The 25,079-nt window shown below is 41.4% G+C and overlaps 1 protein-coding gene and 1 long non-coding RNA gene across 15 annotated transcripts in view; both read left to right on the top strand.

The window, feature by feature from the left end:
* RAD51B (RAD51 paralog B) overlaps window positions 1–25,079 on the top strand; it is a 482,184-nt gene that overhangs the window by 398,394 nt on the left and 58,711 nt on the right. The gene's annotated exons all lie outside the window — the stretch shown is intronic.
* On the top strand, window positions 19,406–23,235 carry LOC120612778 (uncharacterized). The gene is made up of 2 exons (XR_005655529.1): window positions 19,406–19,523; window positions 21,469–23,235. It is a non-coding gene; the product is annotated as an uncharacterized LOC120612778 (long non-coding RNA).

The following is a 25,079-nucleotide window of genomic DNA, read 5'->3' on the forward strand; positions in this document are numbered from 1 at the left end:
TTTTCTTCTGGAGTTCCTGAAAGAGTGGCATCACGATAGCCAAACGAAACTTTCTTCCCTCTTTAAGGTGGTGACATTACTTTTTCATGGACTTTTTCATTGCTTCTCCCCAGGAATTCTGCTGTGATGTACTCTGTTCTTAGGGTAATGATATTTGCTTTTGACATATATTTTTATATCTCTGTGAGTAAATGAAGTAAATGGAAAAAAGTACATACGAATAGTACTTTAGTAATTAAATCAAACTTGTCTCATCGAGACAGGCTGTCTGTGTGTGCCTTTGTTATTTGCTAATCATTCAGTTATTTGCCACTGCTTATTGATCACCCAAGGTATGTTGTATTCATCAACTTATTTAATCCTCAAAACTGCTCTGTCACTGCCATTGCACAGATGAGGGCATGGAGGCCCAGAGAAGTTTAAATAGCCTGTTCAAGGCCACGTTATCTAGTAAAAGGGGGAGAGTCAGGAATCCACCTCTGGTAGCGCTGTTTCCAAGGCAGGTATCTTCCCATTACACCACTCTGCCTGTTATATATAGTCGATGATAATAATGGCTTGGTCATTTGCATTCGTGAAGCATATTTTACTGAAGCTCTATAAACATTATTATCTTCTTTGTGATTTGGAGAAAGGAAGGACAAAACAAATATTGATCGGACACCATATATGTGTCACATGTAATTTTAGGCACTTTCACATACCACTCAGGTTTTATTAACTTCATCTTACAGATGAGGAAATGAAACTTAACAGAGAAATTGAGTTTCTCAGTGCCACAGCTCACGAACGAAAGAGTTAAGAGTCAATCTTGGTGCTTTCCCTCAGCAAAATCTTAGTTCCGTTGGAATAACAAGCGAGTCTGTTTTTAATCACTATTATATGCCTAATGTCTAGTACAGCGTCTGATTCTGGCATGTAGTAGGTTCTGAAAATGAATCAGCGAATGCATGCATGTTTCCGATCGCAAAAGCCTTGCTCTTCTCACAGCCGTGCAATCGAAGTGATGGAATTGCTTTTCTACTGGGAAAATTGAAGTACAAAGTTACCTCGGAAAAGACTTTGCAAGTCATTGGACAATTTGTGGCACAAGTGAAATCTTGAGATTCTCACCTTTACAGCCCTAACCACTTAACAACACTGTGGTCCTGGTAGGGTTATAGCTCTCCATAAATCTGGTACTTAATCATTTAAAGTGATGGCAATTTATCTTAAATATGCACCTTATTATGGACGTGACACACTTAACACAGATGGTCTCAGAAGTTTTTCCTGGCTTCCTTACCCTCACAGTATCTAGTATGTTAATGTCAATATTAGCTTTACTGTTTTAGGTAACTTTGGTATGCTTCTCATTAGCTGGAACTGTAAAGAGCTCAGTTTTACCTGCGCTGAGGGATCGCTAAATTCCAATTGGCATCTGAGTGCACAGTCCCATGTCGAAAGTGAGGTCATGTTTCTCCTGGATTGTGCCTGTATCTGATGAGCCTAGGCTGGCGTGAATCCGAGACAATGAAATAATCACACCCATTAGCTCACCAGGGCCCCATTAAGATGTGGCCTGGCTTTCCATCTATTTCTCCTGCTTGGAAAAACTGACACAGTCATGGTTTATAAAGGTTAGTGGAGATGGAACTGCTTCAATAGCCGAAACTTAGCAGTACCCTGTTTAGACTTGGGACCAGTCTGCTGCTCGATCTTGGGAAATGGCATTTCAAGAGCTGGTATGCAAGGATCTTCTTTAATCTTCTTGTGTGTGGTGGTTGAATTTTCCTAACACTCTGTCTCCTCCACCTCAGCTTCTGTGGCTAATGGGTCACTCTGAGCAGTGGTTTCCAAACTCTTATGCTTCCTCGCAGTTTGGAGGTTTGGGTCTAGTAAGCAAACTATAATGGTTAAGTAATGGTTCGATTTTCTTATTGATACTTAGTGTCGTTATGCTGAATCATCTTCTGCCTCAGATCTTCCTCCCATGGCGCTTCCTCAGAAACGCCATCCCAGACCTTGTGACCGCTCCTAGGTAGTGGCCTCAGATACACCACACAGAGTACCCTTGACCTCACCCACAATGCCCTTTTCACAATTTGTATAATTATTTGCTTGTCTAGGCTGTAATCTCCACAAGGACAGAGACCATGCCTGTCTTGTTCCCCAGTGCCTAAGTCTTTGCTTGACACATAGTGGGCACTCAAGAAGCCTTTCTTGAACGAATTAGCTGATTTAATTTCAGCTAATTAAAAAAAGAGAGAGAGAGAGAGAAACGTGTTCCTTACGTTTGCTTGGGGAGCCTTATCCTGTGTAAATTTGATAGAATTTTTTAAATGTTGACAATAGCTTGAATGAAAATCACCAAGTTTGAAATAAAAGTTAATTCCGGGTGGGAGAAAAGATGTTATTGGGGAGGGAGTATAGAAGAGGCTTCCAGAATATCGATAATGTTCTATTTCTTAAGCCAGAGGACTCCTAGAGTTATTCCCGAACTACAGGAACATGCCAGATAAGCCACCTGCTGTTTGTTATCCATGCCCAAGGCAAAGCTCTCAGGGCCACCTAAGGATTTTGTAAGAAAGTGAAGGTATTATTAAAGTAGCCATTGCTTTACAGATCTTATGATTGTTCAGCCAACTGCCTTCAAAAATACCTATTTTTCTCTGCTCACACCTTTGGAGACGTGCAGAGTCACTGCAGCTAAGTTTCCTGTCTCTCTTTTTATATCTTCTACCTCTTGAATCCGTCTCACTTTCCTAAACCACCTATTGAAAATAACTCAAATTAAAAACAAAAAACAACCAATCACCGGCAATGGTTGGATGAACACCTACTATGTGCTTTGTATTATAAGCTATAAATAGAATGCCTTGAGTCTTGTCCTGAGCTTCCTGGGTCTTCTAGTGGATATCATCGTGTCAGAATGAGAAAGTTTTTAGAGAATGATGTGATGTCAGGGCAATTTTTTAGTCTTTCCTAATGACCTGATGCCATCCTGTGTGGGTTACAATCTTTGGAAGTATCAGAGATATGTTTGAAAAGTCACAGCACCTGCCAACACAATTGAGCGGGGACCCAAGTAGGATGACTTATGCTGCATTGCCCCCTGGTATTCTTGCTAGGCCCAGTTCCTGGGGGATGTCAGGGGAGCAGGTCCAGTCAGTCCTCTGTCAGATTGCAATCAAAAGTCTCTTGATAAATCAGTAAGGCTGAAAACATTCTTGGCGGCTTAAACAGGCAGTGGTTAGAACATGCTTTCTGTAGTTACAATGAGTTCATTATCCAAGGGCCGGAAGTGACCAAAGTCATTGATTGGCTAATTATACATAACTCAAGGGTCATAATGCTTCAGTCATTATGTGGGACTATTCATGAAGCACTTGAGTCCAGCTCCAATAAAGAGGGGAAACGCATTCAGGGAAATTGCAGGGTAAAAGTCTGGGGATGTAGATAGTATAGGATATTACTGGTCTAAAATGGAAGGTTTAATTTATATAGAGTTTTTCATACAGATTCTTGGAAAACAGATTCCCGAAATCTTTCCCAGTTTTCAGATGGGAGGTAAAACTAGAGGCTCTAACCTTTACTTGTGGTTGTCTAAAAATCTACCCTATTTTTCTTAGGAAGGGAAGCAATTGCCTTAACACTTGGCCAGCGTCCCGACATGTACAGGGTGGCCCGTTTAAAACAGGCCTGTGGATGCTTCAGAATGAGGAAAGGGGTTTGTTGTAAAGCACCATGTGTTTGTGGGTGTTTAATGAATATGAGCTGATTAAATTGGCCACCCTGAATTATAACCTCATGCCTTCTGCAATTCCTCTCCAATTTTTAGCTCAAGACTATATTCTTCCTACTTTTCTGTCCAAACTTGTTAGGCAGAAATGCTACTACCGTTGAAACTGCTTGTGTTTTCCACCCAAAGTCTATTTGTTTCAAGGGTGAGCAAAAGAATCCAGCCTTGGAAATCCCTCTCTTACAAATTGCTCTCCCAGCTGCAAAGGTGTTCTGCGGCAGCCACACCCACATCACCTCCCCTTCAAACCGTCTTGCCTCCATCTGCTTCCCGGTCTCTGAGCTAACACAACACCACTATCTGTCTGAAGCCGATAGTGAGCTCTGACACAAACAGAGGAGGCCTTGTCTAAAGAAGGAAAGAGCTCTGCTCTAGAAATCAGGCGACCTGGGCTAATGGCTTGCTTTTGCTAACAGCCATTTGTGTGGCTTAGGGGAGTCACTTTGTCTCCATAGGCCCGAGTCCCTTCATCCATAAAAAGAAAGGGTAAGACAAAAATCAATATTTCTCAAATGGGAGGCTATGGATTCTTGAGGTCTCCAAGTCCTATGACATTTTAAAGTCTTTATGTTTTTATTTTAAAGCTCTTTATTTATCATAATGGCAATACTTTGCAATTAAAAATGTTTTCAAAAAATAAACCTTTAATTTTCCGAGTTGGAGATTCTGAAACTTGATCTAAAGTTGCATAGACTCAGTCTAAGGTCTCCTAGAGTTTTTGAAATGTGTTTCGGATGTCTCAAATAGTTTTTCCCCTTTAAAAGGAGCCTATATAATCATTCCAGTTTGAGAAACGCCGGACTGTTTTTATATACCATAAACTGTATGTAGAGGTGGTACAGAATATTAGCTTTAACTTTCCTATCCTCATCCTACTCAGCCTAATTACTTCTGGACCACCCCACTATATTTAAGTCTTTTAGCATATGGACTTCTTTCATTTTCATAACTGAAATATTTTCTGTTTTCAATCACTGTCTATTAATTTATAAAGAGCATATTTCTCCCAATACCTACTTCACTTTCCCTTTAAGACTCCAATGATTTAATTTGATGGCGACTGACCTGATTGAGACCACCTTCCTCTATGAAGGCTTCTGTGTTGGTCAAAGTGAAGAGATGAGCTGCTCTTGTCAGTAAGCTCAAGACTGAGTAATCACAACAGTAGTATATGTATGTATTCCACTTTTAGAATGTACAAAGAGCTTCCTTTCGTATACATTATCTCTTTTGATTCTCTCTGCAATCTCTTTGGTAAATGAAGCAAGTAGTGTGATTTCCATTTTACAAATGAAGACACTGAGGCCCAGAAGGGGTGCCTCATATCTTCTGACTCAGTTCTTCCCAACAATGCTTCTCATCCAATAACAGCAGCAAATAAGTTTTGAGTAGCTATTTGCCATTTTGTGCTCTGTCACTGTTATTTGTTCCAGGAAATCATAAATGGAGCTTCTCATCCAAGGATAGACTGATGTTGTCAGGTTAGTCACGTGCCATTATTTATTAAAAGACCTAGCTGATCTCTTCCAGTGCATTGCCTGGTACATAGAATTTGCTCAACGAATATTTATTGGATGATGGGTGAATGAATGAATAACACTCCCCCTCCCCCCAAAAAAAATTACCCTCTGATTAAAATTTGTACATTAGAGGTAATTTTTGCTGCACAGATTTATGCCAACATTTTTCCAAGTCCTAAGTCAATAGATTTGCTCAAAGACTGCCAAGTGCTTTAAGGGGAAAAGAACAGGGAACTGCTGAGAGAGAGAGAGAGAGAGAGAGAGCGCGCGAGCGCGAATGCACGCGAACACACGAGCGAGCGCAAGTGAGCAGACACTGGTAGCCCAGCAGAGGAAATCCCCTTTCTGGATTTATCTACCTTCCTGTCTATGATGGGTTTCCTAGGCCTCACAGTGGATATGGGAAATGGTGTCACTTTGTGTGCCTAGAGTTAACTGAAATATTCACTCCCAGTGTAAAGAGAGAACAGGAATGATGGGGGTGTGTGAAGAGTAAGTTGAAAGGCAGATCAATGTAACTGAGTTAGAAGGTTGGGACGGAGAGCAGGAAAGTTGGTGGGAAGACAATTTCTGTGGTTAGGATATGTCTGAATGGAAAGGGAAGAGATGTTTTGTCTGCTCCTTCCATAGTGTGGTTTGGCTACTTGCCCTTCACTTCCCAAGAGAACTGTTAGTGACCAGGGACATCACATTTTAATCAGGACAGCTCTTGCTAGGCTGGTGAGCTAGGCTCCCACGGGTGTGGTGAAGTTAAAGCAGGGTGAAGAGGGAGGCTGCTGATCACAAAGGGACCCACTCACCCTCTTCCGCTGTTGGTGGCTGCTGTGGTATCTATAAACATATACTATGTACTCACGTATTCATAAATGCTAGTTATTGTCATACGGTTGCATTATCTGTGAAAGTGGATTGCCTGGAAAAAGTGATTCTACTCTATTTTTATATGCTCATTGTTCCTGGAACCACTTCCTGAAATTCCAGGCTTTTATTTCACTGTCATTTTCTTAAATTGTCTCTTTCTCAAAGCCCCAGGGTTCTGGAGATGTTCTCGTGCTTCAAGTGTGCTTCTTAGTAACTTCTCAGAACTGTGTAGAATTGTTTGGCTCCACTTGGCCAATGAGGAGGCTACTTTCTCTCCCAATTGTTCCTCTCTGACAGGCGTTTTTGGTCATCTTGAAAAGCTAAGAATACAAGGGGAGCAAAGAGAAATTGCAGAGCATATTCACCCAGTCAAACTGAAACACACATGATTAACTGACCACACACATGGTCTCAAAATGCCATCTCACTTGGTGAGTAAAAGCCAAGGATCATGGTTAGTGCCCCAGCAGGCCCCAGATGGTTAGAGTTGATAGAGACACCCATGCTTTCTGCCAAGTAGTTTTCATCAGTTTCCTCAGGATGTCAGTGTGTGTATATAATTAAGAGTATTTAATCATATTAGAATTCTCCATAGAGAGATGGCATGGGGATAGAATAGGGATCACTTGCTGTTACAGTCTCAGAGTCATCAGCTGAAACAGAAACAGAGAAAAGCCATGTCTCTGGGCTGTGTCTGTGCCATAAGTCACCCAGAAGTCAGGCTGGCACCCCCCGCCCCAGTCAGTGTCATTTCAGAGTAGTCTCAGGATTCTCGGTGTTCAGTTAGAATGCTTGGATTGCTGGAGGAAAGCTGTGTTCTAATTCTGCCTCCATCAAGGCTATGCTTTGTGTAAACGCATGTAAGGCAACCTTCAGTTTGAGAGTAGTGACTCCAGTCTTGTGAAAATAAATGAGGTGGGCACTTTAATTATAATTTAAGTAGAGTTGATCAACAGGGTAAGTTTAATCAGCACCTATTGATAGGCTTCTAAAATAAAAGAGCAGAATCTAAGCCATGAAATCATTTTCATGTTTTTTTCTAAATCCCTGACTTTTTCCAGTTTCCCTGTATATTTTCTGTTCTTTTCCTATCAATCACCAAATTTAGCTGCTGGAAGTGAGAATGGAACCAAGTCCCACTGACAGTAAATGGTTTTTCAGAATCACACAGCTAGTTAGCTAGGAAGAAATTTGGCTCACCAGAATTCCAGTCTTTCCACTTCACCAGGTTGGCATCCTTGGAACATATATCTTTACCTATTTCTTAAAAGAATTTTATTAATGTAAGCTTCACTTAAAGCAATACTGATTTATTTCCTAATCCTCTTAAATTGATCATGATGAATTTCTGTTTAAAAGCCACTGAGTAGAGTTTTTCTATAATTGAGTTCTAAAACCATTGCTTCATTCATTTATTGAAAGAACAGCCATTGCAGATGACACTGCGTCAGGCATTCTAGGTGAAAAACAGAACCTCCCAACAAAGACTCAAAACTTAATACTCTTTAAATTGTACTCAGTACACTTGATTTGCTCACCAATGCTAATAAAATTAAGATTTTGAGGTTGTGTTCCCTTATCTAGCATTAACTTGAGCCAGCCATCTCACTGATTGAACCAGCACAAATGTATCCTGTTCACTCTAAAATATCACTTTAAAGACATATCCTGATGGTATGTTGATGGCTTCCTGGAATATGAAGATGCCATGGTTAAAGCTGAAAGAACTCTTGTGAACAAGTTGGGAGTGGGTGGAGAACCTCATGTTAAATCTCTAGCACAGTGTCAGATGACTTTTTCTGGCCCAGCTGGGCCCAACTCTGTTGGTCTTTAGATTCAGACCACTGTATTTTCTGATATTAGATGGCCTTGTTTATATTCATTATAGTTCTTTAGTTTACTCTGATTTCCTCTTTCTAGGTTAGAAACCAAAACTGGAAAAAAAAAATCATTAATTCTTATTTTGCTCTGAAAATTTTCCCCTGTGACCCAATGCCACTTGTCATTTGGTGCTAATTCCCCTTTAGCATTTTAATCTCTTTGGATACTTAGGAGTTGGATTCTGGTTAAACCAGATAAAAAATCATATTTTACAAGCTAATTATTTAACTTTTCAAAGTAGCAACCATAAGATTATTATAAAGTCTCTATTTAAGCTTTTTCAGAGTCTTTAGCTCTACCAGATATACTATTGTACCAGTGGTTCTCATTCTGGGGCAGTGTGGCCCTTGAGGGGACATTGGCAATATCTGAAGTCCTTTTAGTTGTCATAACTGGAGGGCAGTGCTGCTGGCATCTACCCAGGTATACTGCTAAACATCCTGCAGTGCACGAGGAGCCCCCACCAATGCGTCATAGCCAGCCCAAAATGTCAATGCCAAGGTTGAGAAACCCTGTGGTGTACAATCCAGATATACATACACGTAAGAGGAAATGTAACTGAACTAGACGTTGATCATTTATCAGTTTCGCTTCTCCCGGCTGTCCTCCTCTTTGAACAAGGAGGTTGTGCCTCGTTACTTCCCATGAAAGGCAGCTGACCCTTAGGCTTGCAAAGCGTGTTCCACAATTAAGTTCCACTTCCAGAAAGGTTGTTTTTGGTTCCCTCAGCATGTTACTCTCTGCACTCTCTGTTCAAGTTCTCCACCAGCATATTTTGCTGCCTCTTATTATCAAGCATATGATCAGGGGAGAATATAAATATTTCTCCGGACATCATTTGGTCTAAAGTTGACCTGCCACCTGGTAAGCTGCAGATTCTTAGAGCTGATCACTTGTACTCTGTATCAGTCCCGATATTGGTTTAGGAAGATAGAGCTGAACAGGTAGTCCCCGAGAAGGTCACTGGGTGGGAGGTTTGTGTGGGAGTGAGGAGTATACTTTCTTCTTACGAGCTTCTTTCTCAGTATCCCTATTTAGGCACATGTTCTACTGCATAATTCAGTGACCACTTAAGTTTCTTCTCATGAGTCAGCTTTTCACTTTGCAAAAGTAAACATTTACCAAAATGCATAAATCAAAGATTTTTAAAAATCTCCTTTTGTTCCAGAAAGTCTTCTGTTGTTTACGTGGTTGGAATTTCATCGTTAAAGAGATTTTTTTTATATATTATAAAAATGAAGCAATTTTCAAAAATATCTGGCAGGATTTTTCAATATGTCTTTGTCCTAACTGGCCTCGATGCCATTTGAGTCAATGAAGTTTAATTTAATTTTTTTAAGTTTCTTATTTGTTGAATGAAATAACTAGGTAGAATAGGGGAAAAAATAAACATTTACCAAAATGCATAAATCAAAGATTTTTAAAAATCTCCTTTTGTTCCAGAAAGTCTTCTGTTGTTTATGTGGTTGGAATTTCATCGTTAAAGAGATTTTTTTTATATATTATAAAAATGAAGCAATTTTCAAAAATATCTGGCAGGATTTTTCAATATGTCTTTGTCCTAACTGGCCTCGATGCCAGGTGAGTCTGTGAGCAGCTGGCACAATGATGCCTCATGGAAACAATGATCATTGGAAAAGAAGCAGAAGAAAACCATAAAAAAGGCACAGGATGGTAGATAACTTGTAAAGCAGTCGTTTGCTTCCCAAAGTGGCCAGGCTGGCATGTCTGGTCTAAGAGTGCACAGAATCATTTATCACATGTGGTAAATGCCTATGAAGGAAACTATTCCACAGCCTATAGTTCTGACTATAGGAAACTTGTTTTGGTGTCAGAATAAAAGTTCTCTTTTCTTGCTTTCATCCTCAAGTTGCAAATTACGTCCCTTTTTAACATTCTTATATGCAGCTGTATACCTTTTAAGCAATTGTTATGAAGAATTATTTGTCAAGTACAAAACAATTCAATAAAAATAACCTCACTTTTCCTCTAGAACCAGGGGTCAGTCTCTCTCTGAAGCTGTCTGAAAGACCTCCTCCCCACCACTATACCCCTCTGGTGGGTGACAGTTGTGTTTAGAAAGCAGTATTATAGCTCCTTTTTATGCAAGATAATTTCTCTATGACCATGATCTTGGGATGGACGGAGAGGTCTGCTGGGCAGGGTTAGATAGCATGAGGACAGAGGAGAAGCTTGTGGGAGTGCATAGCAAACAGAGATGGGCGAGTTAAGTTACTGCAATTGCCATCTGTCTCTGTTTTGCTAACTCATTAGCTCGGACACCACATTGTGTTAATCCCCACTTCCCCTGGCTATGAGCTTGATCCAAATCTCCAGGGAATAGTGGGACGGCTCAGCCTGACTCTCCCGTCAGCTGGGCCACAGCCTTTCTGCAGTGGGCAGCTTGCCAGGCCTACCACCACCCTTCCCTGCTGTATCACGTCAAGGTAAAGGCTTCCCTCAGCCCTCACAACAGAAATGGAAGTCTCTGGACTTAGCTCTTTCTTCCAAAACTCTCTTTTATCAATGTGATAGATTTTGGTCTTTCATCCACTAGCACCCGCTTCCTATAAGCGCCCTGTTGAGGCAACTGGCAATGTCAGGCTGAGCACTTTGATGTCACTGTTTACCACTAGCCAAATGCTCTCCCATGCTTTCTGTGTTTCTCAGAAGGGCCTGTCAGGCAGATAAGAATGACTAAGGCCTAATTTGTCCCCCAGGACTGTACCCAAAAGGAAATGTCTTAAATTCTGGTCCGAATCCAGCATTAAGAGCATCCAATAATGACACTTAGGTCACTTTCTAAGAATAATTGTTCAGAAATGTCATTGTCTCTGCTGATGAGCTGGCTAGGATATAGAAAATTAGTTTTATTGACTTACTTTGACCTCTCTGGCCCTTGGTTTTCTCATCTGTGAAAGAGTGTTTTCTGTGACGGACTAGAGATTTTGTGTTCTTGTAGCTCAAAAGATGAAAGTTCTTATTAATAGTCAAGTTTGCTGATATTTATTTATGTATGTGCCACATACCGCTCCAGGCATTTAACACATGAACTCATTTAATGGTACCTATAAAGTAGGTACTGTTACTATCTCTGATTTACAGAGGAGGAAACTGAGGCACTGAGAGATAAAGCAGTTCGTTCAAAGGCAAATGGCTAATAAGTGGCAGAGCCAGAATTGAAACCCAGAGCTGGGCTCCAGAATTCTATGCTTTAGGCCACTGTGGTCACTTAAGGTAGTCCCTTAACTATTTCATCCGCTCTATTTCCTCAGCACTCATTCCAAAGTTTGCACGTTCTTCAGATGTGCTCCCATCAACATTTAGGACAATATCATTTGGAAGTTAGTTATTGTTGCCCCCTTTTTACAAATGGAAACTGAAAGCAGGCACTTACATAAGGCCACATCCAAGCCATTGGCAGAACCCAGGAGTCCCGCTTTCTTGAAGGTTCGGTCTGCTAAGCTTCTCTCCCACTCATAATTATGATAAGCAGAAAATTTGAGTATTAGAGGTCAAGGATTCTTTGACCTGCATAACCCTTTCAACCAGGGTGAATCAGGCACAGTTCCACAGACAACAGGGTTAAGTTCCCAACTCAACTGCTGAATGAGCTATACAGGATATAAAGCATTTATAAGCCTGTGACTCATACAGATGTAGCAGTAACACACCATTCCCCATTCCTTTCTTTCCTGTTAGGCACCCATTAAATATCTTACACCTCTCTGGATGGCAGGAGTTACAGCAAATTCTGCAAATTTCCTCCTCCAATCAGGCCATGCAGGGCTCATCCAGGAATTTTAACAGCAAAACACCACAGAGAGCTCGCTCTTTGGCCCTTTCTAACTATCTGCCCTGATACTGCCTAGTACCCCTTTGGCCCTTCCTACCTCCTCCAGTCTCACTGGGTTGCATGTGCCTTTAGCACCAGAGATTTTGAGAGCTGACTCAGAACTGCTCTTCATGGAAATCAGTGTATCTCTTCCCAGTCCTGGGAGTGGCTTCCCATCAAGCAGTAGGGAGGTGATTGTTTCTGCCTTTCATTGAGTCCTACCTTTCCAACTTACTGGCACTAAACTGCCTGTAAAAGTATCTCAGGAACCACGGAGCATATGCAATTTAGGATGCCCAAACACTGGTTTGTGACATGGAAAAATTGGAATCAAGATGAAACTGTACATTCACTGATATTAACCTCTCCCACGCATGTCTGGATCTAATAGAACAGAATGAAAAACAATGCTGAAGTACCAAACTTATTTTTGGTATGTAAGTCACAAAGGGATTTAGGCAGCGGTATAGGGATAACTGCTGCTTTTTCCTCAGCCAAGTTAATCCACTAACCCATTCCCTTCAAACTCCAGTTCCATGTTTAACTGAAGACACAGAAATAAATGTGTGTTGGCAGGAAGACAAACCCTGAGATGAAGCAGGAGGTATGTTGGCTGATAGAAAAGCTGTTATTTTCATTTCTTTTACATTGCAGCCGTCTCAGAGGGATAGTGTCCAGGTAACTTGTAGCACCTGCACCTTATTAAACTCCTGTTTGATTCAGAATTTACAGCCAAAATGCACCTGGAATACTTCAAGTTGGAACTGAACTTTGGTTCATTTGTTCTCAAAAGTGATGTACAAATTGATTGCAACCTACAGCAAGTGACAGAAAAACCTTCAGAATAGGTTTTTTGTTAATAACTCCATTTCTTTATTTATAAATTCAATAACGTTGATTTAGTGTCAACTGTTCACAGGCATTGCGCCTATAAAGCAAGAGGCACTCATGGACCTGTTTTCTCTATGTTTATCTGTATCAGTTAGGACTTTTTATTGCATGTGACAGAAACCATACTCAAAGTAGTTTAAGCGGAAAGTAGGAATTATCATAAGGACACTGGCATATCTATGGAAACTAAGGACTGGAACACAGCTGACTTCAGAACAGATGGAATCGGTGTTAAATGCCATCAAGTCAGTCTCTCTCTCCCTCTCCAGCTCTCTTTTACACACACACACCCCATTCATCTTGCTGAAAGTATTTCCACCAAATAGATATCCTCCTAGACCTGCATCGTTGATCCAATAGCCACTAGACATATGGCTATTAAGTACTTGAAATGTGCTGTAAGTGTAAAATACACACTGGATCTAAAAGACTTAGTATTGAGGACAATAATTTAAAATGTCTTAATTTTCATATTGATTACATGTTGAAATGATAATGTTTTGGATGTGTTGTACTAAGTAAAATATATGTCATTAACATTTATTTTGCCTTTTTCTTTTTATGTTTTTCATGTGGCTGCTGGAAAAATGTTAACTGCGTTTGTGGGCTATATTATATTTGTATTGGACAGTGCTATTCTAAATGGCTTTACCGAATATCTACAGAAACACATCTCCCCATGCCTCAGTTAACCTGACTTAGCTAACTTGAAGAACACTGAAGGGACAATCAGAGACACATGTCACCAATCAAATATATGTCATTGTACTCCATTTTTTTCTCTTCCCTTTGCCATCCATGGCAACGTCTACTTGAGCTGTAACAGTCTTCTTTTTGAAAGTGAAGTCATACACTCACTCACTACAAAAATATTTATTGAGCCCCTATTCAATGCCAGGTCTTGGATTAGGCACTGGGGATACAATGTCCCCGCCTTTACAAAGCATCTCTTCTAGCAGATTTGGCCACTTTTAGCTTGTTTTATGAATGTAAGCTCAGCGAAGGAGTACCTCCCAATGTGGCTGCATCTGGTCCAGGCTGATTCATCAACTCATATAGTGAGCCTGAGTCAAATGAAAACTTGGATTTCCAGAATCACCATTAATAAAGTGTTGTCAAGGGAGGTGTGAAGGATGATGACAGCCACGAATCAGGACCCTTCGATGACATAAATGTGTTTCTCTTCCTGCTTTTATGGAGTCGGGTTTCAGAGCCCCTTTCTCTGAGATGGAGCTGTGGAGACACTGCTGTCTCATTGTGATTGCCACCATCCTAAGGAAACAATTAGACAATTGCAAGTATGGTTTGAAATAAATGCTTCCTCCCTCTGCCCCCGCACCGTCACCCCCCCATAAAAAGGGTCATTTCTCTAGATTTCTTGACAGTATGTGTGAGGAAGACTCTGGATTCAGGTTTTGTTTTATTTTAAGTAACTTTTAAAATGAAGTATAACACAAATAAAAATGTATATACATCATAAATGCATGACTCCAAGAACTTTCTCAGTGAACAGACACATGTAACCAGCACCCAGATTAAGAAACAGTACTGATGGTACTTCAGAAGCTCCCCTGTTCCTACCCTGTCTTGTCAGTACCCTATCCCCTCGGCCCCAAAGGTAAAACAGCTATCTGGATTTCTGCAACCATAAATTGGTTTTGCCTATTTTTTAACTTCATATAAATGGAATCATATAGTAGTAGATTATCTTTGGTACTAGTTTCTTTTGCTCAACATCATATTTATAAAATTTATCCATGTTGCTGCATGTACCAATATAGATAGCAAAAAAGAAAATAAAAAAACTATAATGCTATTATTGTAAGATAGTGTAAAATATCAATGTTTATAATTCTAGCAACTTTTCTATTCATATAAATATGTAATTTATTTTCAAAAATTGGACCCATGGTACACATACTGTTTTGTGATTTTCTTTACTGTTTAATATATCAGATCTACCAAAGTTTTCTAAATGTTAGTCTTTCTTATGGAGGCTGCATTCTGAATTGACCAGAAAGGTAATACAGAAAAGTGGAACCTCACTTTTTTAAAATTAATTTATTATTTTGCATTTAAAAATGTTTAATTTTCAATGACAGTCGACATACAATATTATATTAGTTTCAGGTGTTCAACTTAGTGATTTAACATCTATATAACTTATGAAGTGATTCCCCCAATAAGTCTAGTACCCACCTGGCACCATACAGTTGTTACAATATTATTGACTACATTCCCTATGCTGTACTTTACATCCCCGTGACTATTTCATAACTACCAATTTGTACTTCTTAATCCCTTCACCTTTTCTATCCAGCCCCTAACCCCCTTCCCACCTGACAACTGTCAATTTGTTCTATGTATCTATGGGTTTGTTTTTTTTATTTTGGTTCTGTTTATTCCTTTATTTTGTTTTTTTAGATTCCACATATAAGTGAAATCATATGGTATTTGTCTTTCTCTGTCTGACTTATTTCACTTAGCTTAATACTCTCTAGGTCCATCCGTGCAGTCTCAAATGGTAAGAATTTATTCTTTTTTAGGACCTAGTTATATTCCTTTGTACGTATGTAACACATCTTTATCCAGTTGTCTATCGATGGACACTTAGATTGCTAGAAAAGTGGAAACATACATTTAAAAAAAAAAAGGAATACACATTATTGTCTGTATTAGTCATTTTGACAGATCTAGATTCAGTCCATCCTGTTCAGGCTTCAGAAGACTTCCAAGTAGTAAGCAAATGACCACTGCATCGCCAGTGAGATCTGACACTAAAGATCGAGATGGGCCTATGTCTCCCAATGAATCTTCTGATTTTCTCTCCACTATTTTAAACCCAGGTGTTCTGATAACGTGGAGCCCATTAGGAATCCCGATAATTCTGTGAGTGGCTTGTTGGAGTCTCTGTTCAAGTTGTAGCTTACTCTATAACCTGAACGAGTCTGTAAAATGTTCCTTATTCCTCAAATAGAAAGCCTGATTGCCACATCTGTTTGGGATCATAAGAAATAATACTTACATAACATTTTGGAATCCTTGAATGAAAAGTTCCTTGGAGTTACTGACTGTTCATAAAATTTCCTCAGCTAACAGTGTAGAAATCCATTGTCATAGATACAGTTGCTGAGCTGGGTCACAACTACATTGCAAATCTTGGACAGTGGAAACATCTAAACCTCGAAGTTTTAGTCATTTATATAAAAAGCTACCCATTTGTTTTCTAAATGTTCACAGAGTGATTACCCTGTTGTAGTTTTGGTTCACATACGAAATCTTCCCTTTAGGGCCTTTATCCTTACCCATTTTGTATCGTATCTATTGGCATATGCCAGTGGGTTTTCCCGAGTGAGGTCACCTGGAACACAAGTGTTCTGACATTAACTTTCCTCTGTAGGAGCGAAGAGAAGTAAATATTCCTCTGGCCAGTGATGCTTGAATTCATGACCTGAGACTCATCAGACACTGCCAGGGAACCCTAGGAATCAGCATTGGATGAAACTAAAGATAAAAAATATACCATGGCTTAGAAAAATGCTGAAGTCAATCTATGCAGAGACGCAATAGCAGGAGGGCATCATAGAGATGGAAGAGATATCAGAGGCCCTCTAATCCTACTCTCTCACTTATCAGATGGGGAAACTGAGGCTTAAGGAGGCCACAGAATTAGTTAATCACAGACTCAAGTTGAAAACTTACCTCAATGTTCCATTAACTGTCCAGATGTCTGTACTAATTAGGGGATCCAGGGAAAGAAAGTGTCTGAGGAGAGATTAGGGAGACTTCTAAATTACATTAAATTAGTGTGATTGCTGGTAGGATCTAAAGCCTTACTCTTCTCCAGACCACCAACAATAAACTGAGAGTATCGATTTGTTCTTCCTCTTTTGTCACCTTGAGATTGTGATGGTGAGAAGAATTTGGCATTTTACCTGACCAGTATTGGAATCTTGGCCTTCTACTAGAGAATTCAAAAGTTCAATTTGGGAGATGCCTTCCTCCAGAATCAAGTGGTGGAGATCAATTATTATTATTAGATTTATGAGGTTCTTTTCCTCTCTCTCATTCTCTCTCTCTCTCTCCCTCTCTCTCTCTCTCTCTCTCCCCGTCCCTCCCTCTCTCCCTTTCTTTCCAGCTCTCTATCCCTCTCTCTCCTTCCTTCTTTCTTTTCTTCCTTCCTTCTTTTTTTCCTTTCAATATTATTTTTTAGCCTTGTTTCTGATGATCACTCAATCTTCACTTTTCAAGTTCATTTACACTTCTGATGTCACAGATGTATCAGTTGTTGAGTCTTTAGTATGCAGAGGTACTGAGCTTGCCCTTCTGAAATTCTTCCGGGTTCAATTTGACTTATGGTCTAGGTCCAGGAAATGAGAATATTTCCAACTCATTAGGGACTATCTTGGCCTTGAGCAGAAGTGGGATCTGAATCATTACCTAAGAGAGCTTTGTAGATTGTCACAGTTGGCAGCCGCAGGACCTGAGCTAATCCTGGAAATTCTTTAACTTCCCAGAAAGAAGGGTCCACAAGGTCAGGCTGAGGTCCTCAGGGAGAGCAGATGGAATTAAGCTTGCAACTAGTCGCTTTTACAGCTGTACTTGAAGATAAATAAAATTATACCCATTTTTTTGTATCATCAAGCTTTTGGCTTTCTGGATATATCTGTTCTTTACTCCTTTTTTTCCTCTGTGGCGCGGGGGCGGCGGGAGCGGGACGAATACACTGTAATCACTGGAATAAAAGCAAGCAAACTTGTTGACTCAGTTCCCATGGTGAGTGCAAGGAAGGCCAGGCCAATAGAAACAACTGAGATATTACAAAAATGTGTTTCTTTCTGGCAACTGCACAGTCAGTCCTTTATACCCAGTCACTGTGATCGGCCCATCACCCCACACTCTTTCCAAGGTCATTATTCTTGTTGCGGGGGCTGCTTCTCCCACAAACAAATGTTGATTTTACTAAACGTCCTGTCTGTCCAACTCTCTTTGTCACAAATAAAGAATATCGAAGCATTATTTAGGGAAAGAAAGTATAAAAGATCAGAGAAATAAAGTACTACAGGTTTTCTAAAGGCTCAGGTGTATGTGGCTCAAGTAACGCAAATCGTAAACTATGAAGCCACTTGTAAAACTCATTTTTAATTGAAGGCACATCAGTGTTATTTCACAAAAATGAAATTCTGTTTAAATGGGAAACCGCCACTGCAGGGTACTTTGCAGCTCTGTTCATATGGGTTTGGTGATGACAAGTGAATTCTGTATTTAGAAAAACTAAAGCAAACCCTGTTTCTTTGGGGCCTTCTTATACTTTGAAGCATTTATCCTAGGTTTCTTGGAATGTAGGGGGTGCCCCTGGGTAGAGCCCAGGCACAGCTCAAAAATGTTGTTTGCCAGTTCTTTTTATGATCCTTCCAGTCTTCTGTCTTCCTGCTTCTTGCCTGTCTCCATCTCTCTTTAGTCCTTGGCCTTGATGCCCCAAGACTACCTCTTGCACTTTCTACCTCACACTGACTGGTTTGATCCCTACTATCATTTGGGTGGACAGTGGATGACAGAGCAAGAGAGACAATGATGCTGTTATTTCAGGCTTAACAAGAGAAACGAAGCCCAGGTCATCACAAAGTGCTGATAAAAAAAAAATACAACTCTTCTTTTGAAACTCTCACTTCACTAATTATCTACGAGCTGGAAAGGACCTTAACGATCCTCTCATCGACCTCCACCTTTTCCTGAGGAGGACACTGAGACTCCGGGGTGAAGTGACTTGTCCCAACTAGTTAAGGCCTTTCCAGTGGGGTTTCTCTATCTAGGCTGCTGCCCTTTTCCCTCTAGCCAGTGCCCCAATTCTGTGGACCTGTTGATTACAACACAGCCCACAACTAGAAAATCCTGCCCTGTCAGCAGAATGGCTTTACAAGCTGACATAGGACATGTGCATATTTGGAGTCAGGAAGACGGCTGAGTTTTAGTTCCAGTTCTGCCCCTGCTTTGTTGGCGCAAACGAGTCACTTCTTCCTTTGTCTATTTCCCCTATTGGTAAGGAGAAGATAATGAACCTTTCCACCTATCAGGCTCACTTGAGTGTTATAAAGAATAATGAGGTGATATTTGTAAAGTGCTTTGAGCTGCTGGGAAAGAGGAGGGGGTGAGCTCAGTAGAAAGCATTATTAGCTGCAAGCACTTATCAATTGAGCTGGTTAACAATAGTGGAGCATAAGAATACTCCGAAATGAATTCCAGGGACTAGCCCTGCTTTGAATTTAGGAGGAGGATTAGTGGGGACCTAATAGGTATTCCACTTCTCCAATTTCTTTAGTATACCGGCAAACTGGGAAAGGTAATTACATTCTTGTGTGTGGGATTCAGCCTGGAGTTTCAATTGGGATGTCAAAGTGTACTTGTCTTCTATTCTCATACTGAGGCTGTTATGTTTTGATTGTTAAAGCCTGGGGCATCTTCTATCCCCCGGGGGAATTTCACTTAGGAGCTATACAAAGTAATTTCTAAGCGGTGGCTGGGCTGTTTATAAGGATGATTAGTGGCGCTTCTAAATCTACAGCGCCTGGGGAGCAATTTGGATGAATCAGGGAAATAAAAGGCAAGGTCTTCATCATGGTTGATCTTTTTTTAACTAAGCTGCTCCTGGGAATTTTCTCAGTAAGTCAGATGTACATGCAGTGGAAACCAAGGGGCTCGATGGCCATTGTGACAGGCTCTTTCACGCGGAAATGAAGACTTAGCCCAGGTAAAGGTAAGCTTGTCAGGTCTCTAAATATATTTAGAGCTCCCTTTTAACTTCCCTTACCCCCACCGAGGGTTAGATGAGAGATGTTTATGAGGTTCTGAGACATGTGGGAATATTTCTGAGTGATAATTCCGATGAAGGATCTGTTTCTCCAAACTCATGCCCCTCTGTTTCTAGACCCTCAGCCTTGAGTTCAGGTTTCTCTCATTTTCAGGGTCAGGGAAGAAGAGAGGAAAATCAAATCTGGAGAAATGGTTTGGGCTCGTGCTCTTCTCTGTGGGCCAACCAGACAATGAGCTGGGAAGACTGTAGCTCCTCCCTGGTGGGCAGGATCAGGGCTGAATTTTATCATCACCCTCTCGAGGGCATTGGGAGAAGTCAGGAGGCCATTTGGAACAAACATTTTCGAGATCGAAATTGTAATAAGGAAATGACACTGATTACATCTTTGTCCCCTAAAGTTTATGGGCCTCTTCATAATCACTGCTTCGGCAAACCCTTGCCCCTCTTTGCCCACTCTCCCTGCCCATGCTGCAGGGCTGGCTGTCAGGCCTTCCCCTCCCAGGAGGCCAGAGTGTCACCCTGTGGTGACTTGTGAGTCTCCAGTAACATCCTCCAGGATGGTGCAACTACACCCACCAAGCCGGCAAGCAGCCCATCCAGATGCCGGTCCCATGCACCCACAGGACACACCCTGGGTGCTGCAGGCCCCTCTGCCCCCTCCTGTCATCCCGCCGTGTCTCGCAAAGCCCAACTTTCAATTCACCTCTCTGAGGCTAACTCAGACCTCTGAGTCTGACCTCTAAATTCCTTCCTGTATCTGCTACCAAGTCATTTTTAGGTTCCTTTGGCAAATTACTTCTCTGCCCTGAGACTCCATGAAATAATATAGGATTTACTTGGCAGGATCCTCTGACCTCTTTTAAAGACCCAAATTTCTTGTTTATCGTAGTTCGAAAATCGCAACTCTGTAAAAGCAGTTGGAATATTTTCTCTATTTCCCTCTCCCAAGCTATCTATTTTATCCCAGACATGTCTCCTTCAGTGTGTTTCGATACCAACACTTTGGGCCCCAGCTGCTGTCCTTTCCTTCACCTCTGCCAAGGCAAAGACCAGTGCTGAGCTGACCTTCCAGGCGTGGCCAGAAGAGAAGGCCATGGAAGCCCCCACTCCCGCATCAGCCCGCATCGCCCTTCCCTCTGTGGCCACAGCTGCGCGCCCTCCCCACCCCCTCGCCGGCTCTTTTCCGCAGTGAGCCTCAGCGTCAGTGCCCCAGTGAGCCTCTGGGAACAGAGGTCTGTCCCCTGCACTGGCCTCGGCTCCCCACGCTAGAACATTCAGGCATCAATGGGAAACAGCAAGATCTGTCAGCATCACCCCTTTCTTCAGGGCTGTGAGGGCCACATTCTCCACGGCCATCTGTTCCTTTTCACCTCTCTGGACAATGTTGCTTTTTAAAGCCAGCGATTCTTCCTCCTTTATCCCCTCCTCTCCCGCCTCCCCTTCCTCTGTGGAGCGTTTCCCCCCTCATCTCTCTCTTTTCCCAACCCTATGAAATTAGCCTCTCTTAAGAGAAAACTTGTCCTCTTTCACACAAAGCTGTTTTGTAACCACTATGGGTTTTTGAGTTTTTATTTTTAATTTTTTTTTGAAGCCAGAGTTTGCTACTATTAAACTTTGAGATTGTCTTGGGGGGGGTATTCTTTTGATAGGGATGGGGAGGGGGAGGACAGAAAAACTCTTCAGTCTTGCAAAAAGAAAATGCAGAATAATAATGAGTTTTAGGTTCCTGCTGGCAAGCACTTGCCTCTTTCAAGAAGGAACCCTCCCTTTCCTTCCCTTGATGATCGGTTTAAGGAAATTTTGAAATCCAGAGGTTTTTCTACCATTTATTTTATTATCATTTTGTTGTTGCTGCTGTATTATTGCTGTTGTCCTGTTTTTAATTTAGAGCTCGGGCTGCTGCAAAACAGGCACAGTGATCCTGTTGGTCTTACACGGAGCTGTATATATAGTTACAGAGGTGCCTGAGCAGGCAGGGAGGCCGTGATGTGTCTTCTGAGTGAAGCAATAGGTCCTGAGGCTCAAGGACTGCATGGAAGAGGTGTTTGTACCAGTTCTGATGCGTGCCTAAGTGCCGGACCTCAGTCATGTCACTGTCCTTAAGAACTATGATAAAAAATTTTTTTACTAAAAATGTTTAATACATGACTCTTCTGTTTGTACTATTATCGTGCTTCATAAACAAGATGAGTCTATGGTAATGTCATGAAAACTTTATGGGCCATCCTTGGCGAAGGACATTATAATAATCCACTCAGACGTACATACAGTGTGCAAAACATCAAATTCAGCTGCCGACACGGAAAGTCAGCTAGAACAAGGACTCCCAGGCCTGGCTGCTTGTCGGAATCATGGAGGAAGCTGTAATAGAACTCTGGGGTCAGACTGTCACGGTTTGAGTCCTGTCTCCATCACTTACTATGTGGGTGAAGTTTTATCATCTGTAAGATAAGGGTCATAATAGTACCCACGTATTTGTTGTTGAGATGATTAAGAGATTTTTATTTTTATCACATAATGATCCTGGAACTGTTTCTTGCCCATGCTGCAGTAGGTGCACGTAAATGTTAACTGTGATTATCGTCCCTTTTCCCATCCCACAAACATATTACAGATGCGAAAAATGACTAACTGGCTTCCCATGGGGCTCTTCTGACTCTGCCACATTTACCTCCTGCTTCATTTTTCATTGTGGAGTTAACACTGATAAAAGAAACAATGTAATTATCAGTGGGGTGATTAACATAGCAATTCTACATAGAAACATCATAAAATACATGAACACTCTAAAATATAAAAAAGATACATAATCATGTACTTCTGGCAAAGAAGGTGAACCAGATGTGGAGATTTGAGTCATAGAAGGAAAGCCAATCATGATTTTGGCAACTAAGGTTATTTTACATATTTTCAGTTGGATATCTACAGAACCTGGAGATTTATTTTTCTTTGGTATCAATTTCTAGAAACCTATCATATGACTAAGAGTTTCCCAACAACAGGGAGGGAACATTATTCAAATATGCTTCTCTAGACACAGATGACTCGGAATGAGAAATCGAATATTACAATTTAATGAGAAAAAGAAAACAAATGAGTATCTGGAAAATGGGGTGAAGGAATCTCCATGAGTTTTTCTTCCCAGAGAAAGAGACGAATGGTTGTTCTTATAGTACTTTCTAAATGGCTGAAAGAAACCATGGAAGAAGTGACTAGTCAGACTGCTGGGTTCAAATCCTTGCTCTGCCACTTGCCTGGTGACCTTAGGTAATCACTTACTCTCTCTGTAGCTCAGCTTACTTCCCTAGAAAAGTTGTGTGCTAATGGTACCTCCCTCGTGAAGACAATGTATGTAAAGTATTGAGCCTATTGCCTGGAACATACCAATTATCCCAAAATGTTACCCCATAATTCTTTGTGTAATGTTTTATATCGACTGATGTCTGAGATGTGGAACAAGTTATACCAAGTAGGTGGTCTTGATTTTGTTGAATCTAATCATTTTCAGTCAACACATAGTTCTTTCTCATTTCTAGATAAACAGTGGCCTTCAAGAAAGAAGGAAATTGCTTTGCTTAAGAACTCATATTTCGCACGTGTACTGACTTCTGCCACCAAACTAGTTCCCCCAATTAAAATAACCCTGTTAGCATCAGCATGTTTCGTTTATCAGTTCCTTCTCCCTGGCAATCTGCACAGTGTTCAGACCTTGCAACTTGTGATCTGGGGGCCACTATGAATTCCTGTCACGAATGGAGTTTTCCTTTCCTCTGTGGCCCCAATTTGTTGTGAGCCTTGTGTCGGCCTGATGACCATGGGGATATGCTTTGTGTTGTAAGTGCCCGCGTGCGTGCGTGTGCACACCCCAAAAAGAGAGAAGGGCAGCAGCTTCTCTTAGCCTTGATTCAGGAAGTCCGGCTCCAGGGGTCACGGAAACAGAAGCTGAACTGAAGAAACTCGGCAGCCAAGCTGAATTCACTGGTTTGGGAAAATAAACCCAAAGAACCTTTGGGTTCTTATCATAAAAAGCTACAGAGAGAGTAAGTGATTACCTTTGGGATTGCCTCACCAAACTATTCAACACTCCACTTCTCTCCGCCCCCCACCTCCCACCGCCTTCTCAGAGCCTTCAGGGGCAACAAACATATGCCACGCAGGCATTCCATTTCCTCCCACGCCTGAAAATATCCTGATTCCTATCATGATGATCATTCCACTTCCCAAAGGGGTGCTTGAGATGGGGCCGGAGGAAAGCGTAACAATAAATCTTCACACTCTGGGCTAGGTGATAATTAAAAGCATTCTCCGCAGGGATGTGCACTGATGCCAAAAGGGAGGCAGCTGGGACAGCAGAGTCGTAGGATGCTTGAGCTTTGGCCCCAGCTCTGCCTCTGGCTGGGTGGGTTTCAGTAGTCGAGTCACTTCTTCCTCTGTGAAATGGGAATAATGGTTAGACCAGTGTTGCAGAATGGAGCAAAGCAATATTTCTGAGTGTGCTTTAACTTGAATTCATCAGATGCACTTACGTACTCTGGAGTTTTCAAAGCAGCTCTGGGCTTCTGTCCCCTGACCCACTTTATTCTCTTTACTCCCTCGTTGCACTCTGTTTCTGTTCTCACTAAAGAAACCAAGGGAAGCTTGAACTCTGAAAGCTGCACTATGTTTGGTGTCAAGGATCCTGACAGAGGAGGGACCTTAATGAGGGTCTCTGCCTGAGTGGGGACCTGGGCCCCATCACTAGCCCTGTCCTGTGTCATGCCGCAGGCTGTCAGCGGCTCCTCCTTTCCAAATTAGGGTTTTGGGTGGCTCCTCTGAGAACAACTCCAACCAGATGAATTATGGCACTTCTAGAAAGCATTTACATCTCTGCTCTATTCCCCCTGGGAAGTAGGGTGGGGAATAAAGTCAGCAGATAGGAGTCTTAAAAACTGGGCCAAAGAGCATTCACCAGAATGGTGTCTTCTATGATGAAAAGGATGCAGAGCCCCATCACCGGGTACAGGGTGGAGATTTTCTAATCTAAATGTGTCCGTGACAGTACATGGACTATCCATGGGGTCTGCGAAGCCTACAGTTGCAAGCAAAACGGCAAATGCCGAATGTGTGATTTTTTTTTTTTTCTTCAAACTTTAGTGTATAATAGGGATCCTCGGGGAGAGCAGACAACTGGGCCTCGGTCCTCAGAGATTCTGATGCATTAGGTTTGGGGTGGGGACAAGGATTCTGCATTTTTAATAGTGAACCAGGTAATTGCATAAACATGCATATGAAACAGTTCCCTAGCAATATCTCCAGAGATCGAGTCCCATATCCTGATTTTAAATCAGTGACTCGAGTCATCTCATAAGTTAGGCCAACCTACACTTTCATGCTAATTTTTCTTTTAAAAAAAAGAAAAGTTCAAACCTACAGAAAAGATCGAGGAAAGTACAGTGAACTCCCATATACCTTTCACCTAGATTGTTAACATTTTGCTGCATTGGTTTTATCACTCTCATA

The sequence above is a fragment of the Pteropus medius genome, unplaced genomic scaffold (assembly GCF_902729225.1).
Source record: "Pteropus medius unplaced genomic scaffold, Ma_sr-lr_union100, whole genome shotgun sequence".
Taxonomy (NCBI): Eukaryota; Metazoa; Chordata; class Mammalia; order Chiroptera; family Pteropodidae; genus Pteropus; species Pteropus medius.